General features: G+C 47.7%; 1 protein-coding gene across 2 annotated transcripts in view; it reads right to left on the bottom strand.

Annotated features, from left to right (window-relative positions):
* The window catches only part of LOC149306643 (methylcytosine dioxygenase TET3-like), a 53,684-nt gene extending 40,543 nt beyond the window's left edge, over positions 1 to 13,141 (bottom strand). The window contains exons 1-2 of one of the 2 annotated variants that reach the window (XM_089539135.1): positions 12,837 to 13,141; positions 12,405 to 12,473 (exon numbers count right to left, since the gene is read on the bottom strand). The gene's annotated coding sequence lies outside the window, so the exon portion shown is untranslated. Of the gene's footprint in view, positions 1 to 12,404; positions 12,474 to 12,744; positions 12,807 to 12,836 lie in introns of those variants that run through there. The other variant, XM_089539136.1, reaches the window with a different exon arrangement.
* Positions 13,142 to 13,460: the final 319 nt, after the last annotated feature.

Genomic DNA, 13,460 nt, shown 5'->3' with positions numbered 1-13,460 from the left:
AGCCCTCCAGATGTTTTGGACTACAACACCTAGCATTCCTCACTCTTGCTTAGGGAGGCAAAGGCAGATGGGAGTTGCAATCCAGCCGCCTCAAGAGGACCTCATGATCCTCACCCCGTTGCAAGCATTACTGAGACATTCAATACACTGGGAAATTAAAAGCATGACACAAATGCTTTTTGAAGGCAGGTCGGTAGGTAGATAAAGAGTTAATGACACAAGGGGGAAAAGGAAGGCAGAGAGTGTTGCATTAATGGGGAACATTTAGCATTTGGACAAAATAAAAGATGCAGATATCTACAACTACATCTACTATTCCAGCGTCTGCCCTACAATGAAATGTCAGGGCTGCACCCTGCAAACAGTTTTAGCACAACTAAGAACATATTTATTTGACCTAGGAGTTCAGTCTTCCAAGCTCGGCACCAGACAGAAGCATAGGCACACACACTTTTCCCAGTTCTCTTTTTCACACCTTTCTTTGCAAGCACAGATTTTAAGAATGCACAGGAGTTGCAGTCTAACCACCGAAACAGTCTTTTGAGGGTTTTTTGGGCTCTGTGGCCATGTTCTAGAAGAGTTTATTCCCAAATTTTCCCCAGCATCTGTCAGGAAACATCAGGAATAAACCCTTCTAGAACATGGCCACATAGCCTGAAAAAAACACAAAAAGCTATGGATGCTGGCCATGAAAGTCTTCTACTTCACATGATTGAGTCAATCCTCCTGTCATGCAGCCTTCCTCTTTTCTTATCGCTTTCCACTTTGCAATGCATCATCATCATCATCATCTTTTCCAGTGAGCCACACTGCCTCCTGAGACATCATCAAGAGACGCAGGGACCCAAACAGACGTATATTTGAAGACTGTGCTCTTGCCCAGAGATTCCTCCCTTCCCCTTGACAGCGGCAGAAGAGGAGCCAGGCCTGGGATCTGGGAATGCTAACAGGGCAAAACCATCACTTTTAGGGAAAGCGGGAGCAGCCTTCCCCTCCCATGACCGATCCACCCACGTTGCTTTCTATCCCACAACCGTCTCTGGACAAACGGGTTTCTCCAAACAACACCAACCTGTCCAACCTGTTTAGTTAGAGTCAGCATGAACACACCAGTCCCAGGGCCCTCTCCCAAATCTCCCGCAACACTCTGGAGATATAACCTTCTTGCATTTTTTACCTGACTTTGAAGCGGATGATGAAGACAAACTAGAAGAAGATCTCCTACATCTTGGTTCAGTCACTAAATCAAAATGGAGACTGTAGCCAAGAAATCAGAAGAAGACAGAGGCTGCATCTGCACTGAAGAAAGAATCCACTTTAACTGCCACAGAACAATGCTAGGGAAGCCTGGGCTTTGCAGTTTTGTGAGTGAGAACTCCGGCGCCAGAGCAAACTACAGATCCCAGGATTCTCTAGGATGGAGCCATGGCAGCTAAAGTGGTGTCAAACTGGATTACTTCTGCAGGGCTTCAGATTCGTCATGTTGGCTTCTAAGGAGAGTTCAGGCTTGATTTTCTTTTGGACTCACTCATTTGTCTCTCTGGAAGTCCATGGTATCTGCAGAATTTTCCTCCTGTTCCACATTTCAATATGATTATCATCATCATCATCATCATCATCATCATCATCATCATCTTGCCTTCTTCCCAGTACAGGGACTCAAGGTGGCTAACAAAATTTAAAACTGGAGAAATTTAAAATTTCTCCAGAGGCTTGCAGGAGATTTGGGAGAGGGCCCTGGGACTGGTGTGTTCATGCTTGACTCCAATCCCAGCCTGAGAACCCTAGCAACACTTGGCTCCCGTAGCAAGCAAAAGGGCAAATCCGTACCCTTGAAACCTGTCCCTCGTTGCTCCTCCACACGGCTATCATCCAGAGCAACCTTGGATCTGCAGCTCAGTGGCTGAACTGGGCCTGTTAATGGCTCACTTATTATGATGTTTAAAGGCAAATCCAAACAGTGGAGCATGGAGCAGGATGTGCGTGTGTTTCTCTCTCTCTCTCTCTCTCTCTCTGGATGTGTGTGTAGCTGCCTCAGCAGGTTCCGAGTCTTTAAAGAGCCAAAGAGCATTCCTGCCAACTCCCCAAAAGAAAGCAAAGGGAAATTAAACATTATTATTATTATGGGGCTGGGACTGAACCAGCCGGTTTTGATATTGCGCACTCCCACAAACTCCAAGGCAGAGGTTGGCCAGATCCATGGAAAGGTGCCAGGGAGGGAGAGGAGGACTGCGACCAGGAGGGAAACTCAGTCCAGCGGCTTGGTTAACCGTCAGCTGGAAATGACTTGAAGGCACACAACAACAGTGTGCGTGCGTGCGTGTGTATGTGTGTGTGTGTGTGTAAGAGAGAAACGACAAGCCTTGACTGTCTTCAAAGACCGTTCCCAGATGCAATTCATTTTAGGCGAATGAGTCTGGTCACTGCAGTCCTAACTGGTGACTAGACAATGGAGCTAGGACTCTCTGGGCTGCAACCCTTGGCCATGCTGTTTGGAGGCTGCTGGGAGTTGTAGTCCAACAACATCTCAAGGGCTACACATAGGGACTGGTCAGCCCTATAACAAGAACAACAATAAAAATCATTTTTCCTTTGCAACGTCACTCGCATCCTCTTTAGGGCTGTGTTTCCTGAATGCACCGTGTGCTCATTAGGGAAATTTGATTTAATTGGTTCTACGAGGGATTTTTGGAGCAGAACCAAGGTGGCATTTTACCATTGCCAGTGCATTTTTACATGGCTAAAAACATGTTGGCAAAAAGGCAGAGGTAAAACCCAGGGTAAAGTGGCACCTGCATGGTCTCTCTGTGGCACCGGCTAACCTGCCACAGAAGGCAAAGCCAAGTGTCCAGTTCTGGGCAGAGGAGAGAAACTGCCAACCACAAGAGGATATTCAGGAGGTCAGTGAAGGACAAGGAAGGAACACAAACACAGAAACACACACATAAATACACACACGCATGGAGCCAGCACGCACCTCGGCCTTGCAAGAGGCACTTCTGGACGCACGCCTGAAGACTCTGCCCAAAAGATGGAGCCATTCCAAGCCAAGACCCAACGCTGTGGGTTTACTTCTCACACTGGCATCCTGAGCATCATTTCCTCCCCATGCGGGCCACACAAGGAAAACACACACACAACATACCTGGTGGGGGGGATGAAAATCAATAAATCCAATGTGTAAAAGCAAGGTTTTTTCCTACGGAGTGCCACTACACAGGGGCGGAAGTGAGAAGCTGCGTTTTGGGTGCTTTGCCTTTCCCTCACCCCGCTACCTACCCCAGCAACAAAAATTAGGCTCCTTGGGGGAACTCATTAGGGCAATTTTATTTAATTAGTTCTACAATTTGGAACAGAGCCAAGGTGACATTTTACTTTGGTTCTGGTCCACTCACCCCAGCAACAAATACACACATCTAGAAACGTCTTGGTCCTCCAGCGCAACTCTGCCAGAGGTCGACCATAGAGTTGTACTGTAGCATCTAGAGGTTCCTAAAGAAAAGACTTCTCTAGGCATTTGTAGGTCTTCCAGCATGATTTTATCATCAAATTCTGGTAGATTATGTTGACTATTGAGTTGCACTGGATGATGTGAGATCCCTAGACAGGTGTTCTCTTAGGTAAAAGCTACCAGACTGTTGGGGGCAAATTAGCTTACTTGCTAATTAGCTTACTTGATGTTCACCGCTATGATCTTTGGAATAGCGGTATATAAATAAAACAAATTATTATTAAATTATTAATTATTATTAAAAAGAATAGTGTGCATTTTCATTGGCGGGTTTTCCCACGTTCAGGAGGGTCCTTCCCCCCTAACTCCAGCGAGTGTCAGGAATCGCCATCTTGATGTTTTGCCTTAATTATTACCATGTTATGTATTTGGGATTTTGTAGTTTGTATTTTTATTAGGCATTATGCTTGTTGTATTCTTTATTCTTTATTTCTGCTTTTGTATAATTATTTTATTGTTATTATGTTTGTTGTGCTACAATTGATGGGGAGTCTCTCTCTCTCTCTCTGTGTATATATATTTGTATTTGATACCTTTCTTTTGTAATCCGCTTTGATTCTGCATGGAAAAAGCGGAATATAAATAAATCATTTACTATTATTATTATTACTAGTAGTAGTAGTAGTAGTAGTAGTATGAGGCCAACACAGCTACCCCGGATATGTTTTAAAGGGAAACCACCATGACATCATCCCAAAAAAAAGAAGCTGTGACGGGGAGGGAGGACTACTGCAGAAGCCAAGGGATCTTCTCCAAAGCGCGGTCATTCGTGCCGGTGCCCAAATTGTAACCCGACCTCGGCATCCCAATGGTATCCAGAGCGCAGAAGCCAAGCAAGTGTGCCTCTCTCTCTCCAAAAGGGCAGGTAGCCAACTGGCAACCAGAAAGGCCTCCAAAGTCCCCAGTCTCCTTCCTTCCAGCAGCTGCTCTGAGTCAGAGACAGACAGAGGAGGATCCCAGGGAAGGAAAGGACTATTGGAGCCGGTGCATTTTGCTCACATCCTTGGTGCTCTAGGGCTGCAGCCACACTACGGAAATAATCCACTTTTCAGCATCCTGGCTCAAGGCTATGGGATTCTGGGAGCTGGAGTATGTTGTGGGGTCCAGAGCGGAGCAAACTCCAACTCCCAGAATTCCACAGCCTTGAGCCAAGGCAATTAAAGTGATGCCAAACTGGGTTAGAGCACCAAGGCTGGGTTTAAATACTTGGAATGGCACTTTTGTCAATTTGCTGGCTGCCAAAAGAAAGAAGAAGAGTTGTAGTTCCCAGCCTCCTGTTGTTGTGTGCCTTCAAGTCATTTCTGCTTTATGGCGACCCTAATCCCTATCTATTCTGGGATTTCCTTGGCAAGTTCCTTCTTTGCCATTGCCATCCTCTGAAGCTGAGAGAGTGTGGCCTCTGGCCCAAGGGTCACCCAGTGGGTCAGCGAGTATTCAAACCCCGGTTAGCATTCTCTGATGTGATTTATTTAATATTTAATATTTAACTATTTCTTGTTATTGTTTTCTATTGGAATAGATTTAAACTGCTTACCTTGCTTTAACTGTATGCTGCCCTGAGACCTCAAAACGGAGGGCAGGATAAAAATATTTGAATGAACAGATTAAATAAAAAGGAGAATTAGCTGCTAAGCAAATGAGATTTCGAAGGAGTCACACTGCCTTAGGCAGCTTCTCTGCAAAATCACGCGTTTTGCCAAAGACTTCCTGGTTGTCTGCAGCTGCCTCTCCCAATTTTTCCCCAGCAGGTCTTTCCAACACAGGGGCTGAAAAAAGGCAGGCCTAGGCAAAGACAAGGCCCAAACACCCCAAAGGCACTACCAGATCCCATCTTATCTTGGATGTTAAGCAGGGTCTGCCCTGGGTATTACTTGGATGGGAGACCACCAATGAACGTCAGGCGCTGGAGGCTCTGTTTCAGAGGAAAGAACTGGCAAAAACACTGCTGAGTATTCCTAATCAATGCCCCATAAAATCCATGGTGTCGCCATACGTCGACAGGCGGCTTGAAGGCACATACAGACAAAGATATAAACTGGACTTTGGAAGCAGCTGCTGCCAGAGGAATGGACACTAGCAGAGAGATCTGCGTCCAGGCCACTGCCCCTAAATCTCAAAGAATCTGCCAGAGAGTCAGCCCAAGACTAACCAAATGAGTTTCAACAGGCACTTGGGCTGTAAAGGCGAAATGCACAGATATAGGATGGGGGACACTTGGGCTTGACAACAGCACAGGCGAAAGGGATCTAGGAGTCTTTGTAGACAAGCTGAACAGCAGCTGAAAAGGCCAATTGGATCCTAGGCTGCCTCAATAGGAGTATAGTGTCTAGATCAAGGGAAGCTATAGTGCCACTCTGTTCTGCTTTGGTCAGGTCTCACCTGGAATAAATATTGCGTCCAGTTGTGGGCTCCAGAAGGACGTGGAAAAGATGGAGCGTGTCCAGAGAAAGGTGACCAAAATGGTGGGAAATATGGAAGCCCTATGATGAGAGATTTAGATGGGTATATTTAGCCTGGAGAAGAGGAGGCTGATATGATCACCTTGTTTAAATATTTGACGGGATGTCAAGCCTGTTTTCAGCTGCTCCAGAGTATAGGATCCAATGGAGCAATGGATGCAAGTTCCAGGAAAAGAGATTCCAGCTCAACATTCGGAGGGACTTCCTGAGAGTAAGAGAGGTTTGGGAGTGGAAGACGCTGTTGCCTTGGAGGTTGGTGGAGTCTCCTTCTTTGGAGGTCTTTAAACAGAGTCTGGGTGGCCATCTGTCCCAGCAGGGGCTTTGATTGTGTCTTCCTGCATGGCAGAATAGGGATGAACTGGAAAGCCCTTGGGGTCCCTTCCAATCCTAGGAGCCTATGATTCATAGGTCCAGCAACCAGGACACAGTGAGTGAGGGGCTTCAGAGAAAACGATACGTGGGGATCCCTCCACTCACCCCCCAGCCATGTTGCTTTTCCCACCGAAGTGGAAATATCTTCCTAATTGGAAATAACTGTGAGAGGGAAAGGAAGGCAGAAAAATGGACTTCCAGCCGGCTTCCCTCTCCTCCTCCTCCTCCCCACCATCCTTCCACACACGAAGCACACAGGGATCAGCAAAGCATGAGCTGCGAGGGAAATCTCGCTCACGTACAAGACGGATGCCGTCACTCCTTTCGCCATTCATGCCTGGAGACGGAGGGGCTAAAAATAGCTCTGATGGAAGCAAGGGGGGGCATCTTTCCTCCTCCAACGCAGAAGCAGCAAGAGCCTCTGCTGCTGCAGACAGGAGAGAAGAAGGGGGCAACTAGCAAAGTGCAACCTGGAAGCCAGGCATCCTAGGGCAGGAAGGGACCCAAAGGGCCATGTAGTCCAGCCAGGGCACAAATCTGCACGGCTAAAGCATCCATGAGAGGTAAAAACCAGCAGGACATTCCAGGCCCATTTTGCCCTCAAGGGACAACCAACTCACCCAGTTTGGACTGGGAGCCCTGGTGATGCAGTGGGTTAAAAGCTGGTACTGCAGCCATTAACAGCCGCAAGGTTGTGAGTTCGATCCCAGGGACTCCAAGGTCCATTCAACCTTACATTGTTCTGTAGGTTGCTAAAATGAGTCCCCAGCTTGTTCGGGGCAATTGGCTTACACATTGTAAATCGCTTGGGGAGTGCTTAAGCGCACTGATAAGCAATATAGAAATGCATTTGCTATTGCTATTGCAGTATCTCCAAATAAATTCCCAGGAGACTTCTGCATCCTCAGCAAGGCATCCAGAGGCACCTCTCCCAAAGCAGGAGCCCTTGCACACCTTCCATTTATGTGAGCGCATGCATACACATATATATACACATACACATACTCTTTAAAATCTTGGCCAGAAGGTCACAGAATCACAGAGTTGGAAGGGACCACAAAGCCCATCCAACCCGCTGCCAGGCAGGAGCACAGAGCAAAGCCATGCCCAGTTCCCTAACCAACAGGCATCAAATCATCTCCTTGCAGCACCCCAGGCCCTTGGAAACCACAAACCTTTTCTTTGCCCTGGGCAGCCAGCTGCCTGGTTTTATAAAACATTTACTGCTGTGAAATGCACAATGCAGTTCATGTTGGCTTTGATTTATGGCAACCTTTTTACAAGGTTCTTTGTTTTGGGGGGGGGGGGGGGGGACAAATTTCCTTTAGAGGAGGTTTGCCATTAAGCAAAGAGAGTGAGACTAGCCCAAGGTCACCCAGTGGCTTCTTGTGGGTTTTTTGGGTTCTGTGGCTCTGAAGATGGCAGCCACAGATGCTGGCCAAAAGTCAGAAATAAACTCTTCTAGACCATGTCCACAGAGCCTGAAAATCCCCCCAAAACCTATTTTTAACTGTTATTTGGTAATGTCCTCCATTTTCCTTGAACGTCCAAGATTTTGCGGTGCCTTGTTCTCCGTTGTGGTTATTAGGACGTCTGGTCACCCTGTTTGCAGGGAGGCCTCTTGGCATCTCCAGAACAACTCAAAGCCTCTAGTTTAAAAAAGTCCCCCCAAAAGGCAAAGATCCATGTTGGAGCCCTCATCACCATCAGCACCATCACCAGTGGAAGTAGTCCTGGGCCAGCAAATGCCCCGCATCCCCTTGGCCTCCCAAGCGCCTGTAACCCACAGGTCCTGCTGGAAGGGTGCTGGGGCTGCTGACTCACAGGGAGGTGTACACACACATGACACACACACACAGAGCTGACAGTGTTTGTAAACCAAAACGGCCACGTGAAAGCGGGCAAGCAAGCAAGCAAATGAGTGAGCGGGAGCTTTGCCCGCCAAGAGCGCCAGGCGGCCACATTTTGGAGCTGGCAAGAGGAGGAGGAAGCGGGTCTCCTTCAGTTGCCCCAGGACTCTAACCTTAGCCACCTCAACCTCCAGGGCCCTTTGGCGGGTTTGGGAAGCAAGAAGAGAAGGCCATCAAGACCACAATGGGAAGTTTATTTCTTTATTTACGACATTTAAACCCCGCTCTTCAGCTAAAGTTCTTCTCAAAAGTCCTTTCTCCTGAAACCAACGCAACTCCTCTTGGAGAAAGCAAGCGGAGGAACTACTTCCATTCCCTCTTATGGTTTTTGCACAAAACACACACACCTATATAGGTGATTTAAAAACAAACACTTCTGGCAAGTTGGCTCTGGATCCCAGAAGGATGTGCTTAATCACTAATATTAATCAGAACTGACTAACCAACAGAACTTAAACAAATTAAGGTGACAGATTTTTGGGGCTTTTGCCTTCTTCGTTTGCTCCAAATAAAATAGCTAAGGTGGCTATTTAGGACACTCCATTGTCAACATAGAGAGCCAGTATGGCCTAGTGGTTTGAGCACTGAACTATGACTCTGGAGACGAGGTTTAGTTCCCGGCTCAGCCCTGAAACCCATTGGGAGACCTTGGACAAGTCACTCTCTCTCAGCCCCAGAGGATGGTAATGAGAAACGTCTTCTGAACAAACCTTGCCAGGAAAACCCTGGGTCTTTATAGGGTCGCCGTAAGCCAGAAACAACTTGAAGTCACACAACATACATACATTGCCAACATTCTTGGTTGCCAACATTCTTGGATGGTACAATGGTGCTAAGTATGAGACTATCTGGTGTTAATGCCCTAAATCCAGTAATTCTGCCTAGTATCCAAAGTACCTGAAAGCTGAGCCCCCAAGGTGTCCTATCTTTCAAGCATTTTGGATGTTCTGGATTCACAGATGTAAGATCTTAACACCGCATGGTATCAGCCTAGAGGGAAATATTTTGCCCTACTGTGTGTTTGTGTGTGTCTTATGTGCCTCCTAGTTGCCTGTTCACTTATAGTGACCCCATGAATTTCAAAGGTTTTTCTTAGGCAAAGGGTGTAGACACCAGGAGAGCAGGCTTCGTACCCCTGCTCAGCCCCAGAAACCCACTGGGTGCAGCCCTCCAGAGAAAGTTGGACTGCCACTCCCAGCATTTGCCACCCTTGGCTAGGGCTGCTAGGAGTTGCAATCCAAGAGCACATGGAAGTCTGAAGGATCCCTACCCATGAGATGAAGGAAACACAGCCAATAGTCTTTCCTGCCCCCAGAAGATTAATCCGAAGGAAGCAGACACAGACTTGTCCCCCAACAACCCAATTTCTAGCAAGAAAAGGAACCACACAGTTTTGGACACATCCCTTTTCAACAGAAGGACGGCCAGAGCACAGAGCAGGAGCCTTTCAAAACCAATCTTATCTTGGGCAAGCATGCTTAGAAAGCGTCAAAAGTCACAAGAGAGTACAACCGGGCAGTTCAGGGTCACTGGTTGATAACAGTTGATGTTGGTTTAGATGCGTGTTGGGAAAAGAATGCACTGTCTGCCCTCCGTGTAAAGTTTGACAAGAGTCAGTGAATGAGTTGGGTTTTTACAAGCCTCTCAACTGGGAGGGAACAAACCGGACAGAACATCATCCGCTATTTGACTGACGGATGCTGCAATGGAGCAGCCAAAAGCATGAGGTCAGGAATATCATAGCAGCCAAAGTTCTCCCTTTCTCACCCAAGACCTATTGTTTTTGTGACATTTTCAAATACATTCCAATTTTTTGTTATATTAAAAAAGCATTCCTTAGCATTTTGCAGAGTAATTTCTGCAATGAAAGCACTCCTTTCACAGGTTTGGTTCCATCATTTGCAGAGATCAGCGTGACAGAAAAACCATCCAAAACCCAAATCTTTGTTCTCTTCATCTTCTCCAGCCTTGATCAGTCTAAAGAATTTACCAGTTCACACATTTCTCCCAGAAGGGAAGAAAATCTAACTCTTTAACCCTCTATTTAAACAGATGGGATCATTTAGGATCTCCCAGGTTCATATTTTATTGCAAAATTCACACAAAACCAGACCTCAAAGGTAGGTCTTCTATAATATTTGTCACCTTAAGAGCTGTAAGCAATGTCCTCAGCTTTTGGCAAAAGGGTACAGTGGGAGTTATACGGACAAAAAAACATTAAGGATCCAAAAATTTGTCAACAATGTATTGCCTTTGTGTCAGTTACATTTTTTAAATCTTGAATACAAGAGAGCAAACATCTGCAAACCTTTTTTTCCCCAGACTGAAGACAAATACTCCTCCTTGTGTAAGAACCAATGTTTTCTGGTTCTCTGTGTTTAGATATTGTGGGAAATACATTGGTTCTGCATTTGCAAACACCACTGCAGACATGGGGCATGTTTGCACCACACAGGATACTGTGCATGAGGGTTAGCCAAGTTAACCGTTACCCAAAATCCCTGAATAGAGAGCCCTGTTAAGTGCCATCATGGCCCAGGGCCTCGAATGCTGGAGTTAGACTCTGGCTGACTAGGGCTGCATCCACACTGCAGAAATAACCCGGTTTGGCATGGCTTTTCAGCATCCTGGCTCAAGGCTATGGAATTCTGGGAGTTTGACTATGTTGTGGGGCCTTCCTTCCTTAAGCTCTGCTCTGCTCTGGGCCCACAACAAACTCCAACTCCCAGAATTCCATAGCCTTGAGCCAGAATGCTGAAAAGCAGTGCCAAACCGGGTTATTTCTCTAGTATGGATGCAGCCTAAGGATGTGTTGGAATACAACTATGGAGACCAGAGTGAAACCCGCCGAGTGACCATGGGCAAGTCACACTCTCTCAGCCTCAGAGGATGGCAACAGCCAAGCTCCCCTGAAGAAATCTTGCCAAGAAAACCCCATAATAGATCCCCCTTTAGGGTCACCATAAGTTGGAAACGACTTGAAGGCACACAACAACAACCCTTGCACTCCAACAGAGTGGCCTGCGGCTAAAGGAACATGTCAACTGTCAAGACGAATACACCTGGGATGGATGCAAAGGGATGTCCCACCCGAGTGATCCCACAAGGCTAGGAAAGGAAGGCTTAGCAGGTAATACAACAGCACTACTCAATGGTCCCTTAACCCCTGGCAAGTTTCCATCCAAAAAAACAATAACAAAAAAACCCCAGTTGTATTCAATGGACATAAACTTAGTGCAGCGCCCTGGAAAAAAAGCTGGTCACCAAATGGGAAAGCCTGAGAAGCACTGTCCTAGAGATGGAGGAGACAGATACACCCCAGACCTCTCCTGTTTCTTGCTGGACTTCTCTCACCATGCGTTCTGGTTTCTGCGCGACACGCTTCCAGGGCAACCACAAGACTCAACCCTCTTTCCATGTTATTTCAGCCCTATCCGCCTCTCCGTCTATTTACCCATCAGCACCCAACTCGCCACAAGATGCAATGACAAGTTGTGAGTTTCATCATCACCGCCGCCGCCGTGGCTTTAACTGCCTCCTCCGAGGGAATTTCCCACAGAGGCACTTGCTGATCTGGGACAGCCCACGAGACCAGATCCTGCCAACAAACGCGGGCGCATGCGTGCAAGGAAAGCAAAGCTCCTCTGTTGTCAAGTTACTCTTTACAAGGAACCAAAGGCCTTGGAGCAAGCCATCGCTCCCCAACTGTGCCACCAAAAGGCTTCCCATCTCCCCTAAATCTGAAGAAGCTGAACTGCCCTCCCATTCGCCATAGCCACTGTGAAATCCTTGGGCCTCGCGCATCACGAACCGGGTAAGACAGTCGCCATGGTTATGTCAGGATGATGTCACACCTGATCAGAGCATCTCATCCCCTTTGCCAGTTTCATAAAGGGATTGGGGAGGACAGTAGGAGGATGGGCACAAATAACCTTTTCATATATTCTTCAGGCCCAAAGAAACTTAGCATGAGGACCCCAAACATCCACACAATTGCACAAAACACAAACGCCCCTGAAATTAGACGACATTTAAAAATCAGTCCTAAATGTTTTCTCCCTGTTGGGGCTATTTTTTCTCCCCCGTCCCATTTTTCCAAATCCCTTGTAAGTGCTTCTGTCTTCCAAAAAGAACAAGAAGAAGAAGTGGTACCTCCTTCCCAGCTGCCAGCGCCTGCCCCAACGGTCCGCCGCTGCTCACTTGACCCTCTTTTATTTCCACCTGCCAAAAAAAAAATCAAAAAATTAAAAAATGATTTGTAAGCCCTGCAAACTAATTTTTGAAAGCAAAAACAATGTTTTAAAAACCTAAGAAAATATTAAGAAAATAGCAAGAGAAAACAAGCGAGAGCCAGAGAGTGTGTCCGGCCGTTGCAAAGCCAAGCGTGAGGGGCTTAACCAATGCCTCCCAAGAGACCATTTAGAGAACCATCCTCTGCCTTGCCTTTGAAAGAAAGGCCCAGACTAGGTGAGCCAAGGAGTGGGTTGCTTACCTGGCTCAGCCTTTCTTCCACACCTTCTTCCCACTCTCCTGACTGGCTCCCTGGCAGACCATTCCTCATCCCCCCAAAAGACCCCCACGCACCCGTCCTTCTTCCTTTTTCCTTCCTCCTCCTCCTCTTCTTCCTCAGCTCCAGTGACTCAGTGGTGGTTCCAGGGCTAGCAAGCAGCCATCTTGCCTCATTCTTCTTCTCCTTGGAGCCGGTCGGCTGCAGGGACCCGGGTGCATTCAGGGGCTTTGCTGCTGCTGCCAGAGGCTGGAGCCATTCTTCTCTGGCTGCTCCGCCGCAGGCCACCCGGCCCCCTCCTTCCCTCCCCTGTGCAGCCCCTGCTGCCCCACGAACACAAACAGGGTGGACGTGACAGGCATGCCCAGCCTCCAGGAGGAGGAGAAGGAGGGAAGGAGGAAGGGAGGAGGAGAGCCAGTCCTCCAGCAGAGAAGAGGAAGAGGCAAAGGAGGGATGGAAGGAAAGATAGGTGGCTGTGTGGCCTGCCTCTCTTTGGAGCACTTGCCCGCCTGCCAGAGGCAACAAACAGCCCAGGGATGGATGCCACCTCTCCAAGAGCCCCAGGGCACTGCTCCCACCGGCTCAAGCTCAGCGGTTCCCCCTCCAGGGATGCAGCCCACAGGACCTTCCCTGGCCAAATTCAGGGCAGCCACATTTGGGAGGAAGAGGAAGAAGAGGGAGTTTGAGATTGAGGAAGTGTG

Source organism: Sceloporus occidentalis, unplaced genomic scaffold (assembly GCF_023333645.1).
Source record: "Sceloporus occidentalis isolate IW3139 unplaced genomic scaffold, rSceOcc1.0.p SCAF_9, whole genome shotgun sequence".
In the NCBI taxonomy this organism is placed as follows: domain Eukaryota; kingdom Metazoa; phylum Chordata; class Lepidosauria; order Squamata; family Phrynosomatidae; genus Sceloporus; species Sceloporus occidentalis.
The sequence above is the reverse complement of the archived record's forward strand: the minus strand, read 5'-3'. Positions and strand labels throughout refer to the sequence as shown.